The sequence below is a fragment of the Tursiops truncatus genome, chromosome 15 (assembly GCF_011762595.2).
Source record: "Tursiops truncatus isolate mTurTru1 chromosome 15, mTurTru1.mat.Y, whole genome shotgun sequence".
In the NCBI taxonomy this organism is placed as follows: domain Eukaryota; kingdom Metazoa; phylum Chordata; class Mammalia; order Artiodactyla; family Delphinidae; genus Tursiops; species Tursiops truncatus.
In genome coordinates this window covers 78,130,531-78,144,844 of record NC_047048.1, presented here as the reverse complement: position 1 = coordinate 78,144,844, position 14,314 = coordinate 78,130,531, and positions in this window count along the sequence as shown.

The window sequence follows — 14,314 nt, the reverse complement described above, 5'->3', positions numbered from 1 at the left end:
AGAAAAGAAGAACCAACAGGTGGGTAGGAGTAGTCTGAGTCTGTGGCACAATTCTAAGAAAGTTCTGGCAAAGCCACGTGTTTCCCAGAAACGAGCCTGCTTTAGTACCCCTGTTGCAGGCAGTCACTGGTAAGGAGAAACCTGGGGGAAATGTGGTCTTGGCACAAAGGTGGATTTCAGAGCAGGGCATCCGGATCCTCGGTCAATTACAGGCCCTGCTGCGGGAGACCCGAGAAGCACATTGTCATGGCTTCCACATCCCCTGAGGTTCCTTCTAGTCTAAAAATCCCACCCCATTGTGGGGCCCGCAGGATGCACGTGGCCCACAGATGCATTTTGACTGGCTCACGGTGTTTAAAATAATTAGCTACAACACCAAAACCTTCATCCACAGAAAAAAATGTTGATACACTGGACATCATCGAAATTGAAAACATTTGCTCTGTGAAAGACACTGTTGAGAAAATGAAAAGATGAGCCGCACACTAGAAGGAAATGTTGGCCAATCATATATCTGACAAAGGATTCGTATCCAGAATATGTGTTTGAAAACTTTCAAACTACAATAAGAAGAAAACAAACCACCCAATATTTTTAAGTGGGCAAAAGATCTGAACAGCCACAAATAAAATATATACTGACGACAAATAAGCAAATGAAAAAATGTTCAACATCTTTAGTCACCAAAATGAGAGACCACTACAAACCTATTTAGAATAGCTGAATTAAAAAAAAAAAACATATCAAGTGCTGGCTTCATAGGACTGTTGTGAGGATTAAATAAAATAATGTGTGTTTGATACTTGGCAAATAATGCATCCCTAATACATGTGTTATTGGAAATTTCAAAAGAAAATTAAGAACCAGAGCTTTGGAAGAGAGGGTTAAAAAGAAGACAGAGGGACTAGAATTTGAATAAAATGTCAATGGATAGGAGTTCACCTCAAAGGAAGTGATTTCCCTTCCTGAAAATTTCAAACACTCCTGGGTCATCTGCCATTTTACAGGACAAAGAGGACGGTGTAAAAATGACATCACATTTCCTAAACATCTGCTGTTCCTCAGGTACTTCACTCGGACTCTCGTATTGCTAGGCCCACATTATAGATGTGGCTCAGAGAGGTCAGTGGTTTGCCCAAGACCACACAGCAAATGAATGGCAGAGCCAGAATTCCCAAGACGTTCCTTCTCTCCTCCTTACACAATACTGCCTTCCCAACTAGGAAGTAGGAGCAGCAGCAAGGAGGAGGATGTTGCTCACTCAGGGGAACTTTCTCACTTTAACGTGCTTCCTGCACACATGAAATCCCTCCTCCCATCCCCCCCCACCTTCCTGCCATCTGAGATCCCGCCATTTTTAGTCTTATATTGGGTACCTGCCCCGTCCATGTCCCCCCCAGCCCGTTATATCAGGGTTAGCCAGTGTTATTTAACATGTTTCTCATTTGCATCCCCCCATAAGGAATATTTTTAGACTGTTTTTTGTAATTACCCCATGATACGTTAATATCACATATACACTATACATCTGTTCATGCACTGTGCATATTTCTGTGCTTTATCTATAAAGAGTATGATTTTTGAGAAATCGAGAAACAGTGTGATCCCCTGGAGGGCAGCTCTGTGCCCCTTGGGAACGTGGGTGTCAGGGGGAGCAAACCCAGCAGCACAGTATGAAACGGGGCTTACCTGGTGCCCGACACTGTTAAGGGCTTCACATACATCGACTCATCCAGCCCTCTGCTCAGAGGCAATAGTTTCTGGGTTCCACCCAGAACTGGGAAGCTGCGTAACTCTGGGGACCCTTCTGGAAGATGGAACACTTTGCTTTGCTTTCATTTTGCTCATCTCCAATCTCTCTCCATCCTTGTCCACTTCCAGGCTAGAAGCAGAAGTGATTCTAGGAAAGCAAAACCACAGGAGGATGTTGGCTTCTCTTCCAGATGGCAGGCAAGATTACTCCTGATCGTCCCCACTGCCATCTTTTCCCAACTTTTAAAACCTGTTCTGAATTGTTCCTTTAATTTCAAAAGTCTTTCTGAGTCACTGTTTGCAGAGGATTTTGAGTCCAAAAACGTCCTGAAGCCGCCCTTTTCTAGAAATCATGATGACTAACCTTCACAAGCACTGAGCTAAGTTCTTTTCAGGGATTATCAACATTTCATTTTTTGCAACAACTGCCATTTTACAGGTGAGAAATGGAGGCTTGGAGAAGTCGGTTAATTTACCCCAGGTTCCATGAGGACATGCGGTGGCCAGCCTGGCTGCAAACCCAGGACAGATTGGCTCCAAGTGTAGGCTGCTAACCGCGATGAGAAGCCACCGCTTAATTTTAGTGTATCACTTCCCTCAAAGTGGAGAGGAAACAGAAGTTGGAGATTTTTCAAAGTGGGAGGGGGTACCTTTGTGCTTTATATAAGTTTACTCTCCCAGCCACAAAAGAATACCCTGGTGCTTAGTAGACTTTTTTTTTTAATGATGCTTCTGATAACTGATTTGCTACCCAGTCACTTACTTCTTTTAGCAAGAGATTTCTCTCTTCCTACTCAATTACTATATCATAAAGTGACTCCCTCAAGGGAGAAACTTCGCAGTGAAGACAAGGCTGCGAGGGGAAAAGTTCACCATCTTACACTTTGCCACATGTGCCCAGAATCTTCGGACAGATCTGAATAATGAGTTGTGTTTTCTACGTTGCTCAAATTCGCTTTTCCACATACCATTCTCTAGTTTGGTTTGCACTGTGTTAACCTTGAATCTCTTCCTGTGTCCTTGGAGAGCTAAGTGAACATTCAGGTTTTTTTTTTCCACAGTAAAAGGAAGAAAAAACTTTATGTCTATAATGATCTATAATGTTTCTATTCTATTATGTACAAAACAACGGGAAATATACCTTCTACTATGTACTTTATACAAATTACCTCTAATCCCTTCAAAAGCTTCCGGTAAATGTCCCAACACCCAGTTTTAGATAAGGAATCTCAGAAAAGGGAAGTGACTGACCTGGGGCACACAACAGGGTGTTGAGAGAAGCAGATTTCAAGCTCCCCTTTCGCTGGTCCCCGGACTCACGTGCTTTGCAATATCACCATTTCCTGCACGTGGCCAGAATATCGGTCAAAACTTTCTCTTTCAGGCACCTTTGAAACTTCCAACAGAAGCCTAAAATTTCCATTTCTAACCCAATAAATCCCCCCCGCCCCGAAAAAAAAATTCTTGACATTCTCAATTCGTCACTTCTTTGGTTCTTAAAACTGGTGGGCAGACTTCCGGTTTCTAGTCCATCATGTAAGAAGCTTAGAAGTCACCTCTCCATCATAGAAACAGGCAAAAAGCTGAACAAACTGAAAACAATTAACAGCTGTTCTTAGATCAGTAAAAGAAATGAGGTCACAGGGCAAACCACTGCCCCCAAATCGGGGAGACAGACAGTTGAATACAGAAAATCACCACTTATTGGACCATCAACCTTGGCGGGAGCCAGTGCCAGCATAGGGAAACCGGTGCTGAAATTGATGAATTGCTGAAGGCTGCTGTGGACAGATCTGAGAGTCAAAAACTCCAGGGGTACCCAGTCATGGGGGGGTTCCCCACACTGTTTTACTGGACCAGGTACTCACAGTGAATATCAGAGAAAAGTCCCCTCATTCTTCCAGCAGGGGAGGGGAAAAGGAAGCATTCTGAAATAGGCCAGACCACTCTGTACCTCTTAACAAGGTCTGCCCTCAGGAGAAACTACTTAACCAGGACTTCACCTGCTGGGATTTTATAAGAACTTAACTGATTTAGGAGAAGGAAAATACCTAACTCCAGGCCCCTATAGCTCTCCACGTGGAGGAAGGGAAATACCCGGCTTCAGCCCACTCTAGCCACCTGTCCCACCTTAGGGGGTGAGGAAGACGAACTGAGAAGCATCGGGGGGTTCACAGTCCAGAGGCACAGTCTCGCTAAAAGACTGAGAGCTAAACACAGGACTACGAAACGCTTCCCCTCCCCTCCCACCTCATCACCACATTACTAAAAACCTATAGCAGTTCCTGTTACTGGGTACATCATGTCAGGCTATCAGCAAAAAATTATAAGGCATACCAAAGAGCAAAAAACACAGTTTGGAGAGAGAGCAAGCATCAGAACCAGACTCAGATGTGGCAACGATATTGGAATTCTCAGCCTGGGAATTTAAAACAACTATGATTAAGATGCTAAGGACTCTACTGGGTAGACAGCATGTAGAAGCAGATGGGCAATGTAAGCAGAGAGTCAGAGAAATTCTAAGAAAGAATGAAAAGGAAATGCTACAGATAAAAAGCACTGTAACAGAAATATCGTCTTTAATTGGTTTACTAGTAGACTGGACACAGCTGAGGAAAGCATCTTTGAGCTTGACAATGTATCAATAGAATCCTCATAAGCCAAGACGCATAGACGATGAAGACTGAAAAAAGAAAAAACAGAATGGAATTTCCAAGGGCTGTGGGAGAACCACAAAAGGTATAACATATGTATAAGGGGAATACCAGAAGGAGAAGAAAGCAAGCAACAGAATATTTGAAGCACTAGTAACTGGGAATTTCCCTTAAATGAATGTCAGACACTAAACCACAGATCCAGGAAGCTCAGAGACACCAGGCAGGATAAATGCCTAGGTCTAGGCTATATCTTATTTCTTCATATCGTATAACTACATCTAGGCATATCATATTTAAATGGCAGAAAATCAAAAATAAAGGAAAAACTCATGAAGGAAAGGGAAACTGCCTTACTGATGGGCAAAGATAATGACACCTGACTTGCCAGAAACCAACACACAAAAGGAGTGGAGGGAAATACTTAAAGCATTGAGAGAGAAAAAAACTGACCGACTGAGAATTCTGTTCCAGGCAAATTATCCTTCAAAAGTGAAGGAGAAATGAAGATGTTCTGAGACCAAGAAAAACTGAGAAGATCTGCTGCCAGCAGACCAGCCTTCTAAGACATACTAAAAGAAGTTCTTTAGAGAGAAGGAAAAAAAATCAGAAACTCGGATCTACATAAAGAAGAGCAACAGAGAAGGAAAAAGTGAAGGTGGAATAAAAACCTTTATTTTCCTTATTCTTTACTGATCTAACAGATGCAGCTTGTTCAAAATAATAATAGCAACAATGTATTCAGTTATGTATGCCTGCGCGTGCGCGCGCACGTGTGTGTGTGTGTGTGTGTGTATGCTTATGCCTAAGTGAAGAGAATGACAGCGATGATGCAAGGGATGGTGGACGAATAAGGATTGTTTTTGAAGGTACTGGTGTTACCTGTGAAGTGGTACAGTGGACTTGGATCAATTATAAATGTGAGTAAATGCACATGTACGTAAGTGTACACTGCAAATTCTAGGGCAACCACTCAAAAAGTAGAAAACACACCCCATAGCCACACAGCCTGGGAGAGCGCCATCCTCAGGTGGAGAAACTGAGCTCCAGACACAGGCTGAACGAGCAGGGCTGGACACAGCGGTGCTCCTTTAAGTTTCTTAGATGCAAAGAGGTGGTGTTTTTTTTTACTTCCTCACACGGCCAGTCCTGGCACCCGTGGCCTTACTTTCAGTGCAGAGTAGGGCAGCCAACAGTTATAACCTCAGCGGCTTCCTCACCTCTGGGACCTTTTACAAAATGATTGCTGCTTGCTGTTTCCTTACCTACTAGTGTCCATGCCTGCAGCATCTAAAAGCCAGATTTTAAGGATAAAAACCACAGGTGTTTGTCTTGTTCACACCTGTCTCCCATGCCTGACAAAGTGCCTGGCTCAGAGTTTTATGAAAGAGTGAAAAAAAAAAGTGGATAAAGGGAAGGAGGGAAGGAGGGAAGGAGGGAAGGAAGGGAGGGAGGAAGGAGTTTCTTAGAAACTCTTTCAGCTGAATCTCTTTGGAAAGGTTTCCCATGAAATATAGAGTATGGGTCAGAGTTCTGCTTTTTCACTGCTTCAGTGCTTATAAAGTGTGTGTGTGTGTGTGTGTGTGTGTGTGTGTGTGTGTGTGTGTGTAAACAGTTCAGCCAGAGAAGGATAATGCCATTGATCAAAGGGATGAGGGAGGAGAGGGAGGCTGAGGGGCAGGGGGATGCTAGGACACAGCTACGAGATAAACCGAAAACACTGCAGTCTGCAAAGTTGAAGTCTGGTCAGGGACGGGATAAAATCCAACTGTTCTCACTCATGAAATCAGCCTCTCAGCTGGGCACACGTCGGGTACACATGTTGGTATCTACAGGCCAAAGGGAAGGGCCTGAAAGAGAAGTCTTAGGACAGTACAGATGGGGGAGCAAGCATTGCCCTTGAGCAACAGGACAGGTAAAATCCTCCATCCATCCATCCATCCACTGGATATTCGCTGACTGCCCATTTTCCTTTGTGTCCTTTCTCTGTAAAAATCATGGCCATGCTGCTTCCTGGAGTCCTCCTAGCAAATCCTTAAATCCAGAAGTGGTTTTGGAGACCTCCAACACAGCCTCTCTGAGGATGTGACACTTGAGCCAACCCCTGAATGAAAGAGCCAGGCTTAGGACTATCTGAAAGACAAGTATTTCAAGCAGACAGAATAGCTGGTGCAAAAGCCCCGAGGGCAAAATGAGCTTGGTGGGTTTCAGGAATAAAAAAATTGAGTGTAGTAGGAACACCATGCAGGGTTGGGAGTGGCCGGGGCAGATCGGGTGGAGTTATAAACTGGGGTGTAGAGTCTGAATGTGATTCTAAGTGTGGTGGGAAGATACTGGAGGGCTTCAGAAGGAAATGACTTTGAACAGTGATGGCAGCAGGCAGGGCCAGAGAAAGTGGGGAATATATTCAGTATTTCACTCCTAAAAAAAAATATCTTGCACTCGTAAGTCCAGCCTCATTCCTGCCCCCACCCCCCAGCCCCCAGGTCTAAACTCAGGCTGCAGATTACCAACTAGTAGTTAAGCAGCCATGTCTGGCTGACAAACGCTTTGGTCCCTCCTGTGCCCCACTCCCCAAAATCTGGGCTAACATTTTAAAAATAAAAAAACCTATAAAATTCACCCTTTGGACTTTTAAAATGGGCACAGCTGAGTATATTCAGTCCCACAGGGCACCTGCAGCCGGCCATGCACTCAGGCCACCTGGGCCCAGGTCTTCTCTTCCCCACAAGCCCTCCCAGCCGAAGGGCAGCAGGTGTCCTGGTGAGACCCAGTGTCCCAGTGAGACCCAATGTCCCATGACACACGGTGTATTAAGGAGCTCGCTCTTGTTTTGTTTTGTTTTGGTTTGGTTTTTTTACACAGCTCACATTAGCCATACTAAGGCTAAACCATAAATAACCTCCATTTTTATAGTTTGAAAAGTGTCGAATATCAACAGTTTCATATGTTCTACCTGGTCCCCAGAGGCCTTTGGGCTTGCGTTTTAGGCAGTTTTAACTTTTTTCAGTTCCTCAAACTGCCGTAAGAGCTCTTGCTTCCAGGTCTTTATGAATGTTGTTCCTCCCCCTTAAACTCCTCATCAGGCTTCACTGGTGATGGGGTTTCCTCCAGGAAATGTCACCTGACCCTTCACTATCTGGGCTGCTGTGCCCCCTGAATTCTCCCAAAGGGCCATCTTCTTCCAACATGGATAATAATAAAAATATCTAACACTTAGAAACATGTTAATGCCAGACACTCTTCTAGTAAGTGTATATACATTAGATATGCATGTCTCTTAACCACAGTTGGCAATGATCCAAGGTCATCTCTTTACAAGAGTATAATGGTGATACACACAGGCACCTTGGAAATATTGCCAATTCAGTTCCAGATCGCTGGAATAAAACAAATATGGCAATAAGTGAGTCATGTGAATTTTTTGTTTTCCCAGTGCGTGTAAAAGTTATGCTTACACTGTTAAGCGTGCAATAGCATTATGTCTAAAAAAACAATGCGTATACCCTAATTTAAAAATACGTAAAAAATAAAATACTTCATTGCTTAAAAAAAATGCCAATCATCATCTGAGCCTTCAACAAGTCGTAGTAGTAACGTCAAAGATCACTGGTCACAGATCACTGTAACAAGTATAATAATAAAAAAGTTTGAAATAGTGCAAGGAAGGCTTCCCTGGTGGCACAGTGGTTAAGAATCTGCCTGCCAATGCAGGGGACACGGGTTCAAGACCTGGTCCGGGAAGATCTCACATGCCGTGGAGCAGCTAAGCCCATGCGCCACAGCTACTGAGCCTGCACTCTGGAGTCCGCGAGCCACAGCTACTGAAGCCCGCGCGCCTAGAGCCCGTGCTCCACAACAGAAGCCACCGCAATGAGAAGCCCCCGCTCGCCGAAACTAGAGAAAACCCGTGCGCAGCAATGAAGACCCAATGCTGCCAAAAATAAAAATAAATTTATATTAAAAAAAAATAGCGCAAGGACTACCAAAATGTGACACAGAGACATGAAGTGAGCCGATGCCGTTAGAAAAATGGCAACAACAGACTTGCGCGACACAGGGTTGCCCCAAACCTTCAATTTGTAAAAAACGCAATATCTGTGAAGCACAATAAAGCAAATTGCGTGTAAAAAAAACAAGGTATGCCTGCAGATAATTTTTTTTCTCCCCACCCCACCCGACCTGCCTATAATTTAATCCTTACAACAACACTATGTGGTACATACTTTTATTAGCTCCATTTTACAGATGAGAAAACTAAGGCATAGAGATATACTGTGATCAGCTCAAGCCCATATACTTAGTAAGTGGCAGTGCCAAGGTTTGAACCCTGTTTTTCCCAGAGCCTGTGCCTTTGCCATGACACTCTCCTGTGTCGTCACTGTAATGACTGTTTGTCTTTCTCAGCCACTGGACTGAAAGTGCTTCAAAAGCAGGGCCAGTGTCTACACTGCCCTAAGGTGTATGTGCAGTGCCTACTTCCATGGTATCTGGCACAAGGAAGGTGCCTAATGCATTCTTTACTTACTGGACTTGACAGGAGGAAGAGAAGGGAAGGAGGTGTTGCCCAGATATTAAGGGATATATGATGTTTTAAAAAAATGGTATGAGCCACTGCTGATTAGGGAGCTTGAGAACTGATCAAAGGGAGGGAGCACAGAACTAAGAGGAGGGGCAACAGCAGAAACAAGACTCGAATGGGTCCGTTCTGAGGGGTGGGAGGGCGGAAGAGTCACCACAGGATATAGCCTTTGGCTTTTCCCAGCAAAAGTAGGTCAATGGCAGAATAAATGATCACAGTGACTTTCTTACATTTTGATATTCTTAGAGTAGTAGGCAAGAGGGAAATGTTAGGAAGAAGAGAAAACTAGAGGCATTGCAGCATGCTAGATGACATGTAATACACAGACCTTTGGCTAAACAGTGTGGTCATTATAATTTTAATATTCATTTGCTATTTCACTGACTATTTACTATGCACTTAGGACGTGCTTAGTATTTATTTTCTCTAGTGAACAAAGCAAAGCCACTAACCATGTGGAGATTACATCCTAGAGCCATGCTGTCCAACATGGCAGCAACAAGTCACATGTGGCCCTTGAAAGGTGGCCAGTTGGGATTAAGAGGTGCTGGGAGTATAAAATAGACACCAGATTCTGAAGACTTAGTCCAAAAAATGAAAATGAAATCACATTAGCAATCATTTTACACTGATTTGATGCTGAAGTGATAATATTATGGATGTATTAAGTTTAATAAAACATACTGTTGAGATAGGCTGGGACCTGGGACCCTCTACCAGAGTGCTTGCACTTGGGCTAACATCTCTCTGGGCAACAGAATACATAGAAACTATAAGGGACTAAAATAACTGCAAGAATGGGCATTTGGGGCAATTATGAACAACAGGATACAAAAAGGCCACAAACCAACTGCCATTTCTGCGGTGCTGGGAGCAAAAACAGGGGATTGTGTGTGATCCCTGCATGCAGCACCACTGAGGGGGTGGGCAGACCACCTAAGCTAGCCACCTACCCACCCCACAGACCCGCCCCCCCTCCATCATTACCCCATTTAAGGACTTAAGCAGCTCCTCTCAGGGAGAGTGCAGAGGCACCTGTTTCTTGTTCTCACTCCCTCGTGCTGTAGCCTGAGCCCCAATAAAGGTTTGCCTGGAACTCTCATCTGGCCTCTTATCAATTTCTATTGATTAAAGAGTCTAAGGGCCTGGGTCGGTAACACTATTATAATTAATTTCACCTATTTCTTTTCACCTTTAGAATGTGTTTCCTAGAACGTTTTTAATGTCCTATGTGGCTTGCACTGGATTTCTGTTGGGTGGCGCTGTTCTAGAGGTTTATAAGCTAGCAGATAAATACGGGAGTTAATAAATAACCTGTATTGATGAATGCTTTGAAGAAAAAGTAAAGCAGGGCAAGAAAACGGAGAGAGATGGGAGGTGAGGGCTCTAGCAGTATTTCATAAAGGTTGTTCTTGGAAGGACATTCTGAGCAAGGAATATTTGATTATCCAAAGAAGTAGATAAATCTTGGTTTCTAGAAAAACTGCCTAGAGCCTGTTCTTTCACTGTATTATCAGCCAAAATATTGAATGAATACTCACAGGAAAACTGAGGGAATAAAAACGGTTGAAATATTTTGTGCCTCCTTGTATGAATGACTTCCAGACTTAGGAGCCAGGAATAATGATTTTCTCTTATAAACAGCCAGCAAATAATCAGAGAACAAGCTTATTTAGGCACAAGTAGTAAAGATCTTAGAAATAGATTTTCCCTTCCCTGTAGCTATTTGCACTCACATCATCCATTTTTATTTAATTCTGATAAAATAAAACCCATGTCTGATGATGGGTAGGGGGCGGAGGAGAAAACGAGAGTTTCACATTCCTCAAGGCCTAGTTCGATTCCAAGCAATAATTGGGTTTCCTGTATCTACAGAATAAATGCACAGTAGTGGAAATTCTGTTTCAAGTGGGCAGAGACACTTTTAAAGTCTTCCATATTAAGAGTATTGCTATTACGAGAATAGGGTAATTTAAGCCTCTCTCAAAAGTATGGTATGAAAAGTTAAGCCCAGATTAGAGAGTTCTGCCCAGGGGAAATGAAAATAAACACAAATCGAAGCAGTGCAACTGCTGAAACTATTAAATGTGCTTGAACTTTGATCATCAGAAAGCCCTTAAAACGTCAGGTGTGTACAATCTCAGAGCTATTTATCAGTTCATGGATTCCATTGTCCACAGTTGCCACAGGTTCACTGCATTTTAATTAAACTTGACAATGGACACAATGTTTACTATTAGAACAATGAGACTGTGTACACAACTCAAGAGCTGTGTTTAGTGGGTTCAAATCCAATAAAATAAATTATTGCAAAGTTTTGCTTTCATATTCAGGGAACCCTAGGTATATCGCAGATCATACTGTGTGGTTGACAACAAGCCCCATACACTAAAACCCTGATGTACAACAGATCTCTAAATTGCGGGAATTAGAACTGTGCCTACCACTTAGGAAAGGGTTCTACTGTATTTGTTTTATTCCTAGATCTTGGCTGTACATGAATCAAAGACTCTGTCTCTTCTCATTCCCCACAAGGAAAAAAAAAAGAAAGGACAAAGAGTATTTCCTTTATTTTCTAAAATTGCTTCCAGTTTTTCCTAGCGATTCTTAAAAATAGAAGCTTGGCCAGTGGCTTAATGGTCAGCTCCTGAGACTGACTCATACATCTGAGCCATCATTTAGGGAGGCATTATCTAGAAGAGCCCTGGGAAAGAATTCTGTCCTAATCACTAATATGTTATGTTTTTAAAAACTAGGTTCTGGCCAGAGTTCTCAGACACCCTTGAGGAAGAAGAATGATTTGATTATTATTTCTGTTGACTGGCCCTTCAAAACTTAACAGCAGGACTTCCCTGGTGGCGCAGTGGTTGAGAATCTCCCTGCCAATGCAGGGGACACGGGTTCGAGCCCTGGTCTGGGAAGGTCCCACATGCCACGGAGCAACTAGGCCCGTGAGCCACAACTACTGAGCCTGTGCGTCTGGAGCTTGTGCTCCGCAACAAGAGAGGCCATGACAGTGAGAGGCCCACGCACTGCAATGAAGAGTGGCCCCCGCTCACCACAACTAGAGAAAGCCCTCGCACAGAAACGAAGACCCAACACAGCCAAAAATAAAATAAATAAATAAAAATTAAAAAAAAACTTAACAGCAGCTGGAATGACCAAGTCATCATATACCATGAACGGAGAGCTACGTGTATTTGAGGACATATTCGGAAGAGCAGAGGTTGACTCCTCCTTTCCCCCACCCCACACGCTTGCATACCTCTCATCTCTAACTCACACACGATTCAAGTGCCTGCAGCAGTCCACAGATATTAGCTCTCTGGTGGAAATACCAATACTGGTAAAGGAAACCCCAAAGGGCCCAGAAAGAAGCATTCACACAAGAAGGTCGCACCAAAATTTCATTAGAAAGGAAATAGGTCCTTACGACAAAATAAAACAAACTGTCGGAAGATGCCAAGAGGATAGTATTAATGTGCTTAGCTAGAAAGCGATTAATCAGCCTCCTTGCTTCCCTAGTTTCCAGCTGTAGAAATATGCCAAGGGGAAAAAAAAACATCTCCCCTAACACTATCAAGTGTAAGAAGAGTGCTGTTTTGACTCCAAAGCCAAGGCTGAGGATTGGGGCTGTGGGGTGGGAACGTGGGCCCTCCCTAACAACAGAAGAGACTTTTTTTTTAATTAATTTTTTTTATACAGCAGGTTCTTATTAGTTATCCACTTTATACATATTAGTGTATATATGTCAATCCCAGAAAGACTTGCGCAGTATCCGTTCCCAGACTATAAACATTCAAAGACTCCTAGCCAAGCACATAATAAAATTTTCTTCTCCCTCTCTGATTTCCTGTAGTTTATATGTTCACATGTAAATCGTGATTATTAGTGTCGTCTCTGACTTAAAGAATGCTGAATTTCTCCGGAAGTTACCAAAGCCTCCTGCTGAGAAGAAAGCACCTTTTAGGAGATATTTCACTAGTTGAGAAATGTATGTGTTCATTTCAGCAATTGTTAGATTTGAAACAAGAATATGAAAAATGATCCACTAATAGTGATAACAACAAGAGATGTCACCCAGGAAAGCCTGTCTCTACAAACAGAAAAGGAAAACACAGCATTCTTAACCCAAAACTCTAAAGACAGTCTTGCGTAAAAAATCACGAATCTAATCCAAAAGTCAAACAACGTTTGCTCCAAAAGGTGACACTCTGAGAATGTTCCTACAACTGGTTTAGATCAAGACGCAAATTTTCTCTTTCACTTGGGAAGTAAACACTGACTATAAGACTCTTTTAGGAGACGAATCATTTAGCCCCTGCATCTGACATGGGATTAGGTCATTTGTTTGTTTCTGGGATATATTCTATGCTTGAATATGACTGGGTTCCACGATTTGTTCAAACGTTTTCTGGCAATCTCTGATTTGTTCAGACAAAGACGAGAAGCTTAAATCCCACTGAATTAACCGGGTGGGTTATTACCAAGGTGGAACAGAGCCAGAAAGCTGAAAACATATACACCATGCGCTGTTGGAACATAATGTCTGCCTTCCTGAGGACAGGATCATTCCTAGGACTCTCACCCACCAGTTAGCTAGATGAACTGGAAATGTTTTTTTTCTTATTATTTTTTTTTAAACAGGAGGAACAGAAGAGACTGATAATTCTCAGGTGAGCAATTCTTTTGCCTCTTGGAACACACTAGAAAGTAAAAATAACCATCTTTTTTCTTATAACACTGACATCGCTATGTTAACCAAAAAGGGGAGAGAAGGAAAAGGAGAGAATAAGAAACAGAATACCATGCTCCACAGTCACAGAATAAACAACCCAAACACACCTGAATGCACTATTCTAAAAACTCAGAAGTCACCGAAGTAGCGTCCATGTTCAATTAATTGAAAAGTTTAAATAATACCTCCAATTTGAATGCCATTTACCCAGGACTTTCACATATATTATTGTTTTGTCTGACATCACTAATCATTTTGTATATTGAAGAAAGTCGAGGATTAAAGGAGATTAAATAATTTAAGAAAGATCATGCACCTAGTACAAGATTGAGCCAAAACAGACCTTGGTACGGGAATTCCCTGGCTGTCCAGTGGTTAGGACTCCGTGCTTCCACTCGTGGGGATCCAGGTTCAATCCCTGGTCAGGGAACTAAGATCCTGAAAGTTGCACAGCACAGCCCAAAAAAAAAAAAAAAAAAAAAACTAACCTTGGTATATCAATCTTAGTTTCTGGTTTTTATCATGACACCAGAGAATTTTCTGGTCCTGCTATAACACTTATAACATCTCGAACACGTTCACAGGTAT